Source organism: Xenopus laevis, chromosome 8L, assembly GCF_017654675.1.
Source record: "Xenopus laevis strain J_2021 chromosome 8L, Xenopus_laevis_v10.1, whole genome shotgun sequence".
Classification (NCBI taxonomy): domain Eukaryota; kingdom Metazoa; phylum Chordata; class Amphibia; order Anura; family Pipidae; genus Xenopus; species Xenopus laevis.
In genome coordinates this window covers 85,885,052-85,901,334 of record NC_054385.1, presented here as the reverse complement: position 1 = coordinate 85,901,334, position 16,283 = coordinate 85,885,052, and positions in this window count along the sequence as shown.

Here is a 16,283-nt window from a genome sequence, read left to right as displayed (position 1 = left end):
AGAAAGGAAGTGATGTCACAGCAAGCTAATACTGCAGCTACTATCCTAAAGAAACAGAGAGCTTCTAAAGCTACAGAATAAATATAGCTTTCACTATTGCAGATAATGTATTGGCAATAAAATGTCTCCGTAGCTTTCCTTCTTTAAGAAGAGGTTAAACCATTTTTATACAAAAAAAAACAAACAAACTGCCTACTTACCATATATGGCTGTGTTGCATTTCAGAGTGCTAATTTTGTAATGCTGTCAGTCGTTACCATGTTACCAAGCCTAAACATTGCAACATACCCTTTGAAATTAAGGCAAGAGGGTGTCCTTTATGGCCAGAGACACCATGCAACCTTTTATCATTGTGATAATGATTCAGCCTTATACTTTGCAAACCTTTTGTCACGGTCGGCACCCTAAATTCAGAACCAATGCTAAGCACCCTGTTCTCGACTCCTGCTTCCACCTTTAACAGCCGCCTTCCCCCTTAGGGAGAAGCCCATGGCTAATTGGCCAGGTCTTATTAAGAGAGGTGCCAAGCGAGGGGTTCTGAATGAGCAAAGGGGGACGACGGTTAAACAAAGTCTTTTGGGCAGACGGTCACGGTACAAGGTGTAGACAGAAAGCGTAGTCAGATCAGGCCGGGTCAGGGCAGGCAGAGTACAAATGGAGTCAGGCAGGCAAGGGTCAAACCAGGAGATCAATCAGGAGGGATACTGAATAGAGGAGTCAGTTAGCTGGCAGGGTCAGGATTTCGGAAGTCAGGATCATCACAAACAGGCAGGGGTCACAACAGATAATCAGGAATCAGAAGCTTAAACAGCACAGAGGCACCAGGAACTCTTTGGAAGAAACCTATAATGGGCAAGGATTTATACACAGGAATTCCCTTTTATAGTGATTGAGTTTCACGCCAATGCGTGCTGGCGTCATCACACCAGCGCGACTGTGCCTTTAAATCTCACAGAGGTGCGCCATGCTCCCTAAGGAACCGGCACCTGAGGGAAGGAAGACCAGTGTGGTGGGCGTCCCCGCTGAGAGCGCGGCGGGCGTCCCCGCCGGCCCACTAAACCACCAGGGTGAATAACCCTCACATTAACCCCCCCTCGAGGAGGGGCCACTGGACCCCTAGGTTTCTCAGGAAATTTAAGATGAAATTGTCTCCTGAGACGATCAGCCCTTACATCACAAACAGGAACCCAAGAATTCTCCTCAGGGTCATAACCCTTCCATTGAACAAGATATTGCAACTTACCCTGCACAAGGTGGGAGTCAAGGAGTTCTTGGACTACGAATTCAGGCTGACCTTCTACCAACACTGGGGGAGGAAAGGATTGTTGGCGTACCTGTGTGGCTGGTTTTAACAGAGAGACATGAAAAGAATTAGAGATCTTAAAATTATCAGGTAGTTTGAGACGAACAGAAGATAATAATGATTATTTCAGTAGGGATATGGATATTAATAAACCTAGGTCCCAACTTGAGTGAGGGAACCTAAAGTTTGACGTTTTTTGTGGATAACCATACTGAGTCTCCTACCTGATATTTGGGTGCCTCTCTATGAGACCTATCAGCTGCCCTTATTTGAGCGGCCATAGCTGCAGAAAGAGAATCGTGCACCCCGGACCAAATCTTGGCAAATTGTTTGACAGAAGAATTGACAGAGGTTTCAGAGGATAATGAACCAGAAAAAGAAAATGCTTTGGGATGTAAACCATTAACAATTAAAAATGGAGATTGACCAGTAGAAGCATGAGTTGCATTATTCTGCCCAGGGTAATAGTTCAGCCCATGAGGATTGGTTGTTAGACACATAACACCTTAAGAATTGTTCAGGGGACTGATTAACCCTTTCAGTTTGACCATTGGGTTGAGGGTGGTATGCGGTAGAGAAAGACAAATCAATCCCAACCAAAGAGCAGAATGCTCGCCAAAATGTAGAAACAAACTGTACCCCTCTATCAGAAACAATATTGACCGGAAAACCATGTAACTTGAAAATATTAGAAATAAATAACTCAGCCAAAGTCTTAGCAGATGAGAGGTGTGGGAGGGAAATGAAGTGACTCATCTTGCTGAACCTATCCACTACCACCCAAATCACTGTTTTCCCATGAGATGAAGGGAGGTCAACAGTAAAATCCATAAACAGATGGGACCAGGGTCTGTCAGGAATAGGTAATGGCCTTAGAAATCACTGTGACAGGTTTCTAGAAGACTTTGACTTCTGACAGACAGGGCAAGAATTAACAAAACTTGTTTAAAAGAAGGCCATCACACATTGCGAGATAATAAAGACACAGTCTTAGAAATACCAGGATGTCCTGCCATTTTTGAATTATGAGCCTCACCCAGAACCCGTTCCCTTAAGTCCTCACTAATAACCTCCCAGAGGGAGTTTCTACAGGGGCAGAAGATTCAACTGAAGACATTAGCTTGGCAAGGTTGGTTATTGGATGCCTTTGAGAAAGGACCGCCCCGGCCCCAACCTCTGAGGCATCTACCTCAACAATAAAAGAAAGAGTGGTATAAAGGTGATGGAGAATGGGAGCAGACACAAATTCTTTTGATGAATTGAAATGAAATTGAACAAGTTTTTGATGAATTGACGATAGTAATTAGCAAAACCTAAGAAACTTTGGGTTGTACGTAAAGAAAGAGGCTGAGCCCAATCCAGTATGGCCTTAACCTTCCCAGGATCCATTTCTAGACCCTTACCGGAGATATTGAACCCCAAAAATTGAACAGAAGAAACCTCAAAGATGCATTTCTCAAGCTTCACAAATAAATAATTTTTCCTTAACCTGAACAACACCTCCCGGACATGTTTTTGATGGTCACTCAAGTTAGAGGAAAAAATTAGAATATCGTCAAGATATACCACTACGAATAACCCCAGCAGATCCCGGAAGATGTCGTTGACACATAACAGGAGGAACACTGCGGGGGCGTTGCAAAGACCGAAAGGCATAACTAAATATTCGTAGTGGCCATCCCTTGTATTAAAGGCCGTTTTCCACTCATCCCCTTCCCTGATACGAATGAAGTTATATGCACCTCTAAGGTCAAGTTTGGAATAGATTTTAGCATTCTTGACCTGATCAAATAGTTCAGAAATCAGTGGAAGGGGATAGCGGTTTTTGATGGTTATTTTATTAAGGCCCCTATAATTGTTACATGAGTGAAGACCTCCATTCTTCTTGCCCACGAAAAAGAACCCAGCACCAGCAGGAGAACTAGAGGGCCTTTCTTTGATGTACTCTTTCATTGCTTGGGCTTTGGGCAAAGAAAGAGGATAAGTTCTCCCTCTAGGGGGAGTAGACCCAGGAATGAGGTCAATTGGGCAGTCATAACACCTATGTGGGGGTAAAGTTTCTGCGGCTTTTTTTTAGAAAACACATCTGAGAAATCAGCATAAGCCATGGGTAGACCCTCTAGGTATGTGACTGCCACCAATTGAGGAACACTTATGCAAGAGCCCTTACATTTTTGACCCCATTGAAGAATTTCCCCAGTTACCCAATCAATATGTGGGTTTTGTACCTGTAACCAAGGTAAACCTAAAATTAGAGGAGAAGAAGAAGAACCCTCGATAACATAGAAGGATAACTCCTTAGAGTGCAAGTTGTTAGTGCACATGGACAAGATCGCAGTCTTTTTGGTTACCAAACCTGACCCCAAAGGCTTTTTGTCAACGGCTAAGATTCTCATGGGGGGACTTAAAGAAGTTAGAGGAATATTAAACCTTACTGCAAAGGCTGCATTCAGAAAATTCCCCGCCGCCCAGAATCCACGAAAGCGGAAAACCTTAACGGAGCCCGGAGGCCGGGTTAGATTAACAGGTACCATGATCCTAGAGGAAAAATGGAGAGAGGAAACTTCTCCACCCAAATGGAGCTCCCCTTCTCCATTTAGGCTTTGAAGTTTCCCGACCTCTTAGGACACTGGTTAAGAAAATTACCATTTTCTCCACAATAAATACACAGACCCTGAGACTGCCTGCGAGCCTTTTCCTCAGGGGTTAGATGAGTTATGCCCAATTGCATGGGTTCCTCCTGAGGTAGAGGCACAGAGGGGTTAGATGGCTTAATAATAGCAAACCCAGTAGGAAAGGAAGTTCACTTCTCACCCCTTCTCTCCCTCTGTCTTCTATCTACTTGGATGGCAATAGACATTAGATCATCCAAATTAGTAGATAGAGGGTAGTTTACTAAGCTGTTCTTGACAGTATCAGAGAGCCCTATCCGGAATTGGCTACGAAGAGCCATGTCATTCCAACCTGTTTCTACAGCCCACTGGCGGAACTCAGTGCAATACACCTCTGCATCCAATTTCCCTGGAAAGGTCTGATTCCAGAGCTGCCACAATTAACTCACCCGGAATGATGGGCATACACTCACTAGGTTCAGATAGGTTAGATTCAAAACTCCTAGAGAGTGCATCTGCCTTAGTGTTTTTGGAACCAGGCCTGTATGTGAGAGAGAAATTAAACCGGGTAAAAAAATAAAGCCCATCTAGCCTGCCTAGGATTCAACCGCTTAGCAGACTCGATGTACAACAGGTTTTTGTGGTCAGTAAAGACCGTTATAGCATGTTTAGCCCCCTCCAACAAGTGTCACCATTCCTCAAAGGCCCATTTGATAGCCAACAATTCTCTATTTCCAATGTCATAATTGGCCTCGGCAGGAGAAATCTTCCTAGAGAAGAATGCACAAGGATGCACCTTGTTGGTTATTGGATGCCTTTGAGAAAGGACCACCCCTGCCCCAACCTCTGAGGCATCTACCTCAACAATAAAAGAAAGAGTCGTATAAGGGTGACGGAGAATGGGAGCAGACACAAAATCTTTTTTGAGAAATTCAAAAGCTTGAATAGCCTCGGGAGGCCACATACTTGGATCTGCACCCTTTTTGGTTAGATCCGTGATTGGAGACACCACCAAAGAGAAGTTTTTGATGAATTTACGATAGTAATTAGCAAAACCTAAGAACCTTTGGGTTGCACGTAAAGAAAGAGGCTGCGCCCAATCCAGTACGGCCTTAACCTTCCCAGGATCCATTTCTAGACCCTTACCGGAGATATTGAACCCCAATGCAGTTCTCAAGTTTTGCAAATAAATAATTTTTCCTTAACCTAAACAACACCTCCCGGACATGTTTTTGATGGTCACTCAAGTTAGAGGTAAAAATTAGAATATCGTCAAGATATACCACTACGCCTACCCGGAATTGGCTACGAAGAGCCATGTCATTCCAACCAGTTTCTACAGCCCACCAGCGGAACTGAAATACACCTCTGCATCCCGTTTTCCCTGGCGTAATTTACGAATTGCGGTATCACAGATGATACACGATCCGGGTCATCGTAAAGTATCACCATAGTGTTAAAGAAGGTTTCAAGGGAAAACAGGCAGGATCAGAGGAGGGTAATCATAGGGCCCAAATTTGAGGGTCACCCTGTAATAGGGTCATTACAAACCTCACTTTTTCCTCCCCAGTAGTAAAGAAGTGAGGGAAAAAACTCAGGTATAGTTTGCATGCCTCCTGAAAGACAAAAAATGTGGTTCTATCCCCACTAAATTTTTCAGGGAAAGAAATTTTGGGTTCATGGGGTTTATGAATATTACCCGACACAGCATGAGGACCCACTTGGACGGCAACAGGAGGTGAAACTACTGGACTTGGCGTCTGTTGCGTAGCGTCCAGTCAGGTAATGAAAGCCTTGCATTAGATAATCTTTCTTTCGCTCTTGGTCTTTCATGCGCTGTAGCAGAGTAGTGAGGAGCGCTTCAGTGGTAGAAGGAGCAGTGGCAGCGTGACCTTCGTCTTCCATTGTGGCCCGTTATAATGTCAGGGTCGGCACCCTAAATTCAGAACCAATGCTAAGTACCCTGTTCTCGGCTCCTGCTTCCGCCTTTAACAGCTGCCTTTCAGCTCGGGAGGAGCCCACGGCTAATCGGATGCCGCCAGATCTTATTAGGAGAGGTGCCAAGCGAGGTGTTCTGAACAAGCAAAGGGGCACGACGGTTAAACAAAGTCTTTTGGGCAGATGGTCACGGTACAAGGTGTAGACAGAAAGCTTAGTCAGATCAGGCCGGGTTGGGGCAGGCAGAGTACAAATGGAGTCAGGCAGGCAAGGGTCAAACCAGGAGATCAATCAGGAAGGATACGGAATAGATGAGTCAGTTACCAGGAAGGGTCAGGATTTCGGAAGTCAGGATCGTCACAAACAGGCAGATAATCAGGAATCAAACAGCACAGAGGCACCAGGAACTCTTTGGAAAGAAACCTATAACGGGCAAGGGTTTACACACAGGAATTCCCTTTTATAGTGATTGAGTTTTGCGCCAATGCGCTCTGGCGTCATCACGCCATCGAGACTGCGCCTTTAAATCTCGCAGAGGCGTGCCGCATGCGCCCTAAGGAACCGGCACCTAAGGGAAGGAAGACTGGCATGACGGGCGTCCCCGCCAAGAGCACGGCGAGCGTCCCCGTCGGCCCACTAGACCACCAGGGAGAGTAACCCTCACACCTTTTACTGCTTTTTATCACTTAGTATGAAGCAAAATTATGTCATAGCAATTCCAGGACTGGATCATTATCTAATGCAATGAAGCTCCACATACTGTTGTTATATATACAGGGCCAAAGGTAACCATAGATATGCCATTATTTCACATCCAAATGGGACACTGGTCTCACCAAACACCACATACATTTCTTTAGCGTTTAGGGCAAGCTTGAAATTGTAGTTTGCAACAGCTGGAGGGTGTATAGATTGGAACTTTTTATTCTGGAGGAATCTGCTCTAACCTGGCCGGGTGTGGGCTGGCTTATCTCATTAAGCAAATGTATTTAACATAATAAGTATAAGTTTGTCATGACAAGCCTCACCCACAGTGTCCCCACCAAGTTGTCTGGGTAAATGGTTTCCAGTTATGCCCAAGGGCCTCAAGCATAACTTTCCTTCTACAGATTTTCCATACCCATTTGACATTATTAATCTAATCAATAACTTATTTCAGAAAATGAAGTGTATTAGCCTACTATACATTAATAACTTTTTTAGCGACTAATGCGAAAATAATATTACAAAATAACTTTAAGCATTATCTTTCAAACAGTTTCTCCATCCTTTTCTAGAATAGTGTGAGGTGGAACATACTAATTATTATTCCACTCCCACTTTAAATACTGTTTGTATGGAAAGGTAAAACATTGTTTACTATGTTTGTACTATATTGATAATGATGATAATGATGCATTGTGTATCAGGCTTCTATAATTCTGTGCACACAATGAACAGAGACCAATACTGGAGCTTATGAAGGGGATTCTGGCAGCGGTCGTTAACATGGAACCCTTAAATTATTTATGTTTTGCAAAGGAGACATTTTTCTTGTCTTGCAAGCATTGCATGCATGATGAAAGATCTGCTTGTAAAATTGTTTTGGATTTAAACATTTTATTAGTCAATGAAAAAAAATGGCAGCAAGACATTTTTACAGGGCATATATATGTTTTTCTCTTTTATCAGCTTTAAACCCCTTCCCCCTACTGCTAACATTGGGTCTTTAAGGTGGATGTATTGCCTGAGGGTCTGGTGGCAAACTGCTGTTCTTTCTTTGATGCTTGCATATCAGGCATAACCATGCAATAGAAAGAATTTCATTTTAAAGTGGCAATAAGCTAAAAGGGAGAGAGCTTTTCAGCTGTTTGACAGAACAATTACGTACCTTTCAACTGATCTGCTTAACTCCGATAACCCTGACTGCAGAGATAATTGTCTATTACCTTAATATTCCTGAACTCTTTAATTCCCTGCTAGTTTGCAAGTCAAAAATAAACAAACATGGCGTGACTGAACTAAACAGTTCCACCACATTTCATCTTTCAGCTAGCTGACTCAATAACGGTACTTAAAGTCAAAAGCTGTGACGCAGTAGGTTGTGTGAATTTTTATTTACCATCTGGGTGATTTTTTTTTGTTGTAAAGTACTTTGTGTTTTTCTCACTGGAAAAAATATAATATGACATAAGATTATTATTATTAACATGTATTTATATAGCGCTATCATATTGCGTAGCACTGTAAAGTTAATGTGATTATACAACTAAATCACATGAATTATATACATAGAACATATGGAGTTACATACATCACAATCAATACCGGTACAAAAAGGTGAGAAAGGCCCTATGCAAGGCAATACACTCTAAAGGGAAGGGAGTAATACACAAGGTGTGGGAGTGGGCAAGATCGAATTAAGTGGGTGAGAAATGTGGTACTGTATGTGGTGTTGTGTTTGGTAGTTAAGCAGAGTGAGGGTAGGCTTTTCGAAAGAAGTGCATTTTCAGAGATTTCTTGAAAGCAGAAAGGTTGGGAGAAAGTCGGACAGACCGTAGGAGAGAGTTCCAGAGAAGGGGTGCTGCACCTGGCAAAGTCTTGAATGCGAGAATGTGAGGAGGTAATGAGAGAAGAGTTGAGTAGCAGGTCAGTAGAGGAGCGTAGTAAGCGGTTGGGTGAGTATATAGAGATGAGTTCAGAGATGTAGGGTGAATGTCAGGGTCATTAATTTGAATTTGATTCTAAAAGGTAACAGAAATCAGTGCAGGGATTGACAGAATGGCGTGGCAGAGGAGGAGCGGTTGCTGAGGTATATGAGCCTCGCAGCAGTGTTCATTATGGATTGGAGAGGTGACAGTCTCTGGAGGGGAAGGCCATTTAAAGAGAGTTACAGTAGTCTAGACGTGATATGACGAGAGAGTGAATAAGAATTTTGGCAGCATCTTGGGTGATAAATGATAGTATTTTGGATATGTTATTTAGGTGGAAGTGACCTGGTTTAATAAGTGACTGGATATGAGGAGTGAATGACAGGGCAGAATCTAGGATAACCCCAAGGCACCGAGCCTGGGGAGAGGGGGTGATAGTGGAATTGTTAGCTAAGATGGATACTTCCGGGATGTTACTGGTGTTAGTTGGAGGAAAGAGAACTATTTCAGTTTTAGAGAGGTTTAATTTAAGGTAGCGTTGTGACATCCAGGTAGAGATAGCGGACAGGCAGGAGGAGACTTGAGTTAGGAGTTCTGGGTTGAGATCAGGAGATGAGAGATAGATCTGAGTATCGTCAGCATAGAGGTGGTAGTGGAAACCATACGAGTTGATTAATTTGCCGAGGGAGGAAGTATAGAGGGAGAATAGTAATGGTCCCAGGAAAGAGCCTTGAGGAACCCTGTCAGACTTACCGAACCAGGCGGAACCACGGATGAGGAGAAGCTGAAGCTGGCGTGGTACGAAGGCAACCCTTACGGCTCCCCCACTAATACACCCTTGGCTGGGGACTAGGGAGACCAATGGGGGTGTAGTATGGGAGCCTGTGGTTAGTGAAGTGTAGAGTCTTGTGCCGGGAAGTACCGTGAGCGAAGATTCAGGATACAAAAGTACGTTGAAAATGGCACAGCGGTTTGGGTGTAATGCCACAGGAGTTGGTATTTCCCAGTAGTGACGTGAAGACAGAAGTGGGTAGCCAGCAAGTAAACAGGTTCAATCCGGTCAATTTAACACGACTTAGTTATAAGCAGGCAGAGGTACAGACGCAACAGTCAATCAAGGGTTAACCACAGACCGTAATCAGAGGCAGGCAGAGGTTCGGCAACAGGAAATCAGTTCAGCAAGGCACCAGGGTTCAAGCAGAGGCGAGGTCAAACGAGAAGCAGAAGTCGGCAACAAGGAGTCAGAAGATCCAGCGAGGTACCAAGGGTTGTCACAGAAGAAGAGTCGAAAGCAGTAGCAAGGGTCAAAACCAGTATTTCAAGTTGAATAATTCAAAGGCTTCTTACAACAGCTTAGAGCGATGTCCGAGCACTGAGAGGAATTTGGAACGGACAGAAATACCAACGCCGGCGTCAGACGCTGCGCACGTTTGGCGCGCTTGCGTCGGCGTCATTACGTCGCGACGGACGCGCGCCCGCGTCGACGCGCGTCCTCCATGATGACGCTGGAACGCACGCTGGAACGCACGGACGTGCGCAAACGGTAAGGGCCTGACAAACCCCAACAGAAAGAGGTAGGGGAGAAGATGCTACTCCGTTGTAGGAGACACTGAAGGAAAGATTGGTGATGTAAGAAGAGAACCAGGACAGGGCTGTGTCAGGAAGGCCAAGCGAATGGAGGGACTGGAGGAGGAGTGGGTGATCTACAGTGTCAAATGCGGCTGAGAGATCAAGCAGTATTAGTAGTGAGAAATGATTGTTGGCTTTAGCGGTTAAAAGGTCATTAGATATGTATGATATTTCTGCATTGGTTGAGACTGGTACCGAATTAATGACATGTTACATTTTAATTTTCATATTGCTTGATATCTGAAGGCTACCAAACAAAACAGTTGCATAATTAAGAAACTATCCAATCTCTGGAGCAGCTTCTGCATTGCTTTATCTGCCAGAATCAAGACAAATGGGCAGAATATTTCTTTGTCTTCAGCCTGTGGACTCTTCTCCTTCTTTTTGTGTGAATGGCTCTTATCCGGCTGCTGGGGGCGGTTTGTAAATCACTTATATTCCTATGGCCTCTGGTTCCCAGTTCATCAGATCTGAGAAACTTGTCTTGTCTTCTGCCTACCATGGCTCTGGGCTACATTATCTTCAGGCTGTTCCTCATATTAACATTAATAGTCTTCCAGCAACACCTGACATAGATGGTCAATGAACTGCACCAGACAACAGTCTTTTCGACTGCTGGAGAGGATGAAATACAAGGGAAGTGGGGAACATGTTTGAAAACGTCTCTTGTATCAATATTGTTTTGTCTTGAACTTGATTTCCACCTTTCTGCTCTGCAGGTGGTTCCTCAGTTATTGATTCGTTTTCAATTTCTCGCCTGTTCAATAAAGCTATCTACCTGTGAATCATTTCAGCCTCCTATTGGACTGACTATATCTCCCAACAATTTTAGCTACTTCATTCTGCAACAATAAGATGACCTTATGTCTTGCTAATTTTTTCATTTCAGGTTATAATATACTGTTACCAGGGTCTTTGTTTCTTTTGTTTTCAATGCTTTGTGTTTTTCATATTGTTTTAAATTAATTAGATGTTTTGTCAGCCATACACAGGCCAATCCCAACAATATCCATCCAATTGCCCGCAAGCCAAATTTATTGATACCATACAGGGGTGTACAAACGTAATGGGTGCCTTTCTTTTGTTCTGTTCATTTAAGACAACATGAATGATCAAAAGTGAAGAGGAACTGTGGCATGTGCTGTACATCAAGGGAAAGCATTGGGATGCATGTCTGTACTGTTATAGGGCTGTGGTGGCTGGTACAAAAGTCCAAAATACAAAGTACATCATTTATTATTAAATTCATTGTTTAGTTTTAATTCTACCTTAAGGTTGAAAATAGAGACAATTGAATCATTCACTTGTAGCTGTTCAGGCCAGGGTAAAGCCTCATAAGTATGGAGTGCAATTATAAGCTTTAGACCTTTCTGGATAGAATTGAAAGGGGTCGGTTCCATCAGTATGGTTTGGTTCTGACATCTTCTCTATCCAGGTAGTTTCCCAGCTATTGAGTTGGTTTTCCAGCTCAGACCTGTTCAACAAAGTTACCTGCCATGCATTGGTCACTTATAAGGGGAACTTGAGAGGCAGGGAGCTACTTGATAGGGATCAAGTAGCTCCCTGCCTCTCAAGTTCCCCTTCCATTTCATTCCTGCTGCCCTTATCTCTCAACAGTTTTAGCTACTGCTACAATAAGATGACCTTATGTTAATATGTTAGCAGGGGCGATTCTTGCTATAATGCCGCCTGAGGCGGCCTTCTTTCGCCGCCCCCTTCCCTCCTCCCAGCACTAACCTTTATAGCGCCGGAGAGGGCAGGGGCGGTCCGCGACGATTCGTGCAGAGAGCGCAATAGCGCTCTCTGCGCTAGAAGAGCCGAATTTCCGGTTTGAAAACCGGAAATTCGGCTCTTAGTTACCAGGAGCGGCATTTTTGCCGCCCGTGGCAACCAGGGGGGCGCTGCCGCCTGAGGCGAGTGTCTCAACTCGCCTCATTGGTGGAGCGCCCCTGTATGTTAGACATATTTGTTAGTTCATGCAATGATTACATGTAAACAACCGTTACTGGTTTAGCTAACCAGGAACCTTGTTGGTTTTCGACCAATTTTATGATAATAAATATTTATCCTCTCTTTTGATTACACAATATATGTTAAGAATCCTCTTACCTGTGCAGCTTTTACCTTTTAAACCCCCTCTTGTAAAATATGAGGATATTAGAAGTCAATTTGAAGTTCCATAACCTGTATAAAAGCACTTGGCCTTGTGCTTTTATATGGTCATTGAACTCCTTGGTGACTTATAATACACAATAGCCATGAATATCCTGTAAATGATATCCTTATAAACGGTGAATAGTGATGTCATTAGTTATAAACAGTGAGTAGTGATGTCATTTTCTTCACATGACACAAACTTGTGTATTATAATAAATAAAGTACACCTTGTTGGAAAATATGAGGATATTAGAAGTAAGGATATTAGAAGTAACCTCGGAGTTCTGCCTCATGCTTTTATATGGTCATGGGACTCCTCGGTGACTTATAATATCCTTATATTTTACAATAGGGGGTACTTTATTCACTATATATTTTACAGTAGGGGGGGAGAACAACGGAAATTAATGCATGTAAATCTGCCGGCAAAATGGTGTGCATGTAAACAACATAATTTCAACCTATCCTTCCCTGCATCATGAAATTGGAATTACAGGAACTCTTTAGTGACACCATTCTATACTTAACTTTGCTCAGGGGTCTTCACATTTTTTCACAATCATTCCATTTAATCCAACATTGTGGGTTACATTAGCTCAGCTAAAAACTGTAAACTTGCCAGTGAAAAAAAGCCACTATTTATTATATTTTGAACATTTTGTTCATGAAAAATATTGTTCCCACTTGTAAGTAGAAGAGAAGGGGTTATGTCTAAATGAGAAATATCAAAATGATCCAACCTATGCAGGCAAATATTTTCTAACAGGTTTCTCATTGGTTTTGGTCTGTTTTGGATGCCAGTAAGGTGGTCGAGTGCTTGAGTTGTCTCTGACCACAGTTTCCCCACATTCTTTGGCAATGATAAAATGGAAATATGTGTAATATTTTTAAATCACTTGAGAAGTCAATGTGTACTTCTCTTAACATGTAACGTGAAGGCAAAATCTCTTACAAACAAATGTTCTTTGATCTCAGGGATTCAACTTGTAGTTTATGAAAGGGCTCCATACTGTTCATAAATGATTTAATCTTAAAGGGCCCATTTCTAAACTACTGGTATCCAGTGCATATGAATATAATACATAGCTGTAGGGAAAACACTCAAAAAGTGCTATATTGAGCAGTATTTAGGTGGTGCTCTAATAGCAGGTTGCAAATACTAAAAACTGATATCTTGTGCTTTTTTTCAAAACACGGCACAGAGTCTTAATCCAGACAGTACAGAAAATATGTACTTACAGTTATATTAACCTAAAATGTTTGTATTCCCCAGAAGCAAAACAATTTACCTAATTTCCCCTAGGTCTCTCCTGGTGATAGTTGCCCGGTGCTGGCTGGAGGGGTCGGCGCCTCTCCCAGAAATATCAGCAAAGAAGATTAGCCAAACAACACAGGCTGGTGTAGCGGGGATCTCCCCTGCACATTTATTTCGTCAAGTGATGTAACGTTTCGGGGGCGTGCCCCTTCATCAGACATGCAGATTCACTTTCAAACAGTGTTTAAAAACCCTTGGTGATTTGCATAATTAACACAATGATTCAAAATATGAGTGAATAAGTTAAGCAAAATGCATTGTGAACAGTACGTACTAAGTGGACATTTTTATCAAAAAACTTTAGAGACATTATAAGCACTTAAAAAAGCTTTTTAAGAAGTTTTAAAAGACATTAAAACTTTTTTTGAAAAAATGATTTATGTGAAAAAATAATAATTAGTCCCAATTTTCAAGTGATAAAAAATCCTCTTCTATACAGGACGATCCTTGCTGCAAAAATTCAACAGTTGTGCAAAAATTGTGCAAAAAAAGCTTTTTTATATAATAATTAATAAATATAAAGAAGAAGGTCCAAAAACCTAATGAATAGGGAAAAACATAAATACAATTGTGTGTGTTGCACAAAAACATTATTACAGTATAAATGAGTCCAATGTATAAGACTATCTTACCCTATCCATAAGCTGTCCCTGGATAGTAGGCTGTTCAGTGCAATTATCTATAAAAAATCAGAAGTTAGTGCTTCAAACTGGAAACATTTTATGTAAAAAATACAAAGAAACAATTTCTAAAAGCGTTAAAAATTGGATACATTCCAAAAGCACTTATAAGTTGGATACATTTTAAGCTACAGATAGCAGTTCATATTATACTCCTCATTTAACCCACGTGGATATTTAGTTTGCAATTGCCAAATCCAAAAGCATTCCTTTTGTAATAATTTTCTTTGTATTTCTCTCTCATTTTTTCCATATATTTTATCCAAAATTTGCCATCTTAACTGGGCTACCCCATGTCCGTTTTCCTGGAAGTGGCGTGCCAATGTGGTTTCTTTTTTCTTTTCCTTCCCTGTTTTATCCTTATATTCCTCTTTAGGGGGCTTGTAGTTACGTATGACCGATTTATGCTCGTTTAATCTAGTTTTCATGTTTCTACTTGTCTGTCCTATGTAGGCTAGCCCGCATGGGCATTTAATACAATAAATAATGTTGGTACTGTCACATGTATGGAATCCTTTTATTTTATGTTTAGTTCCCTTAAGTGGATGTTGTACTACCTCTCCTTGTATGATACCATTGCAATGGCTACATTTCCTACAAGGAAATGTTCCATTGACCTCATTGCATGATAGTATTCTCTTTTTGATCTCTTTGTTTGGGTTTTATACGGTCTCCTACCGATTTTCCCCTTTTATATGAAAAAAGGGGGGACTGAAAAAATATTTTACCATATTTTGGGTCAGCTTTTAATATTCCCCAATATTTGAGGATTGTTTTACGCACATGTCTAGCATTGGTGTCATACAAGGAAATGAAAGGTATTCTATTTTGTGCCATCTTGTTTCTGTCCTTCTTTATTAAGGTAGCCTGTCTTGGTGTATTAAATACCTCTTTGGTTGTATCTAGCAAATTTATTTCATCGTAACCTCTTTCTGCAAACTTTTTTATCATTTGAGACGATTCTCCTTCAAACAAATCATCATTGGAAGTGATTCTCCGCACTCTGGTTAATTGACTGCGTGGTAACCCTTTAAGTAAAGCCGGAGGGTGGAAACTGTCGGCTTTGAGCAAGGTGTTTCTATCAGTCGGCTTTTTATACAAAGATGTGACAAATTTACCCTCAGAGTGTGTCACATTGACATCCAAAAAGTGCAATGTGTCTGGATGATATTCCATAGTGAATTTGATGGTCCCATGGACCCTATTAAGGTGATCCAGGAATTTAAGTAACTTATCTTTACTGCCACACCAGATGAAAAACGTGTCGTCCACATAGCGCATATAGTGTCGAATATAGCCACCATATTCAGTATTAGCCAGGATATATGTATTCTCGAAGAAATCCATGAACACATTCGCATATGTGGGCGCCATGTTTGCCCCCATTGCGCAACCTTGCAGTTGCAAGAAAAATTCATTTTCGAATTTAAAATAATTTTTTGATAACACCATTTCGAGGAGTGTACACAAAAAACTAATTTTGTGATTGGGACAATTTGTACGAGATAGTAAGGATCTGACACATTCCACCCCTTCATCGGTAGGGATGGATGTGTACAGATCCTTAACATCCAAGGAGCACAGCAGAAATTCACCACCTGGCAGCGTTATACTTTTCAGGTTATTCAAAAAATCAGTAGTATCCGATAGACAGTATTTTAAACGAGATCTAACCTCCAGCAGTTGAGAGTCAACATAAATCGCTAAAGGTTGTAGGATAGACCCAATGTTGGATACTATAGGCCTACCAGGTGGAGTTTTTAAGTCTTTGTGAATTTTTGGTAAAAAATATATGTACGGTACAGTAGGATATTCACGACTTAGCAGGTTGGACATTTCATCCGTAATAATACCTTCCATGACTGCCGCATTCAAGTATATATTTATCTCTTTTTGGAAAACATCAGTGGGGTCTGCTTTTAGTTTTTTATAACTGACTTCATTATACAACTGTCTCTGTGCCTCTTGGATGTAATCGCACTTATTGAGGATAACCGTGGCTCCCCCTTTGTCCGCTCT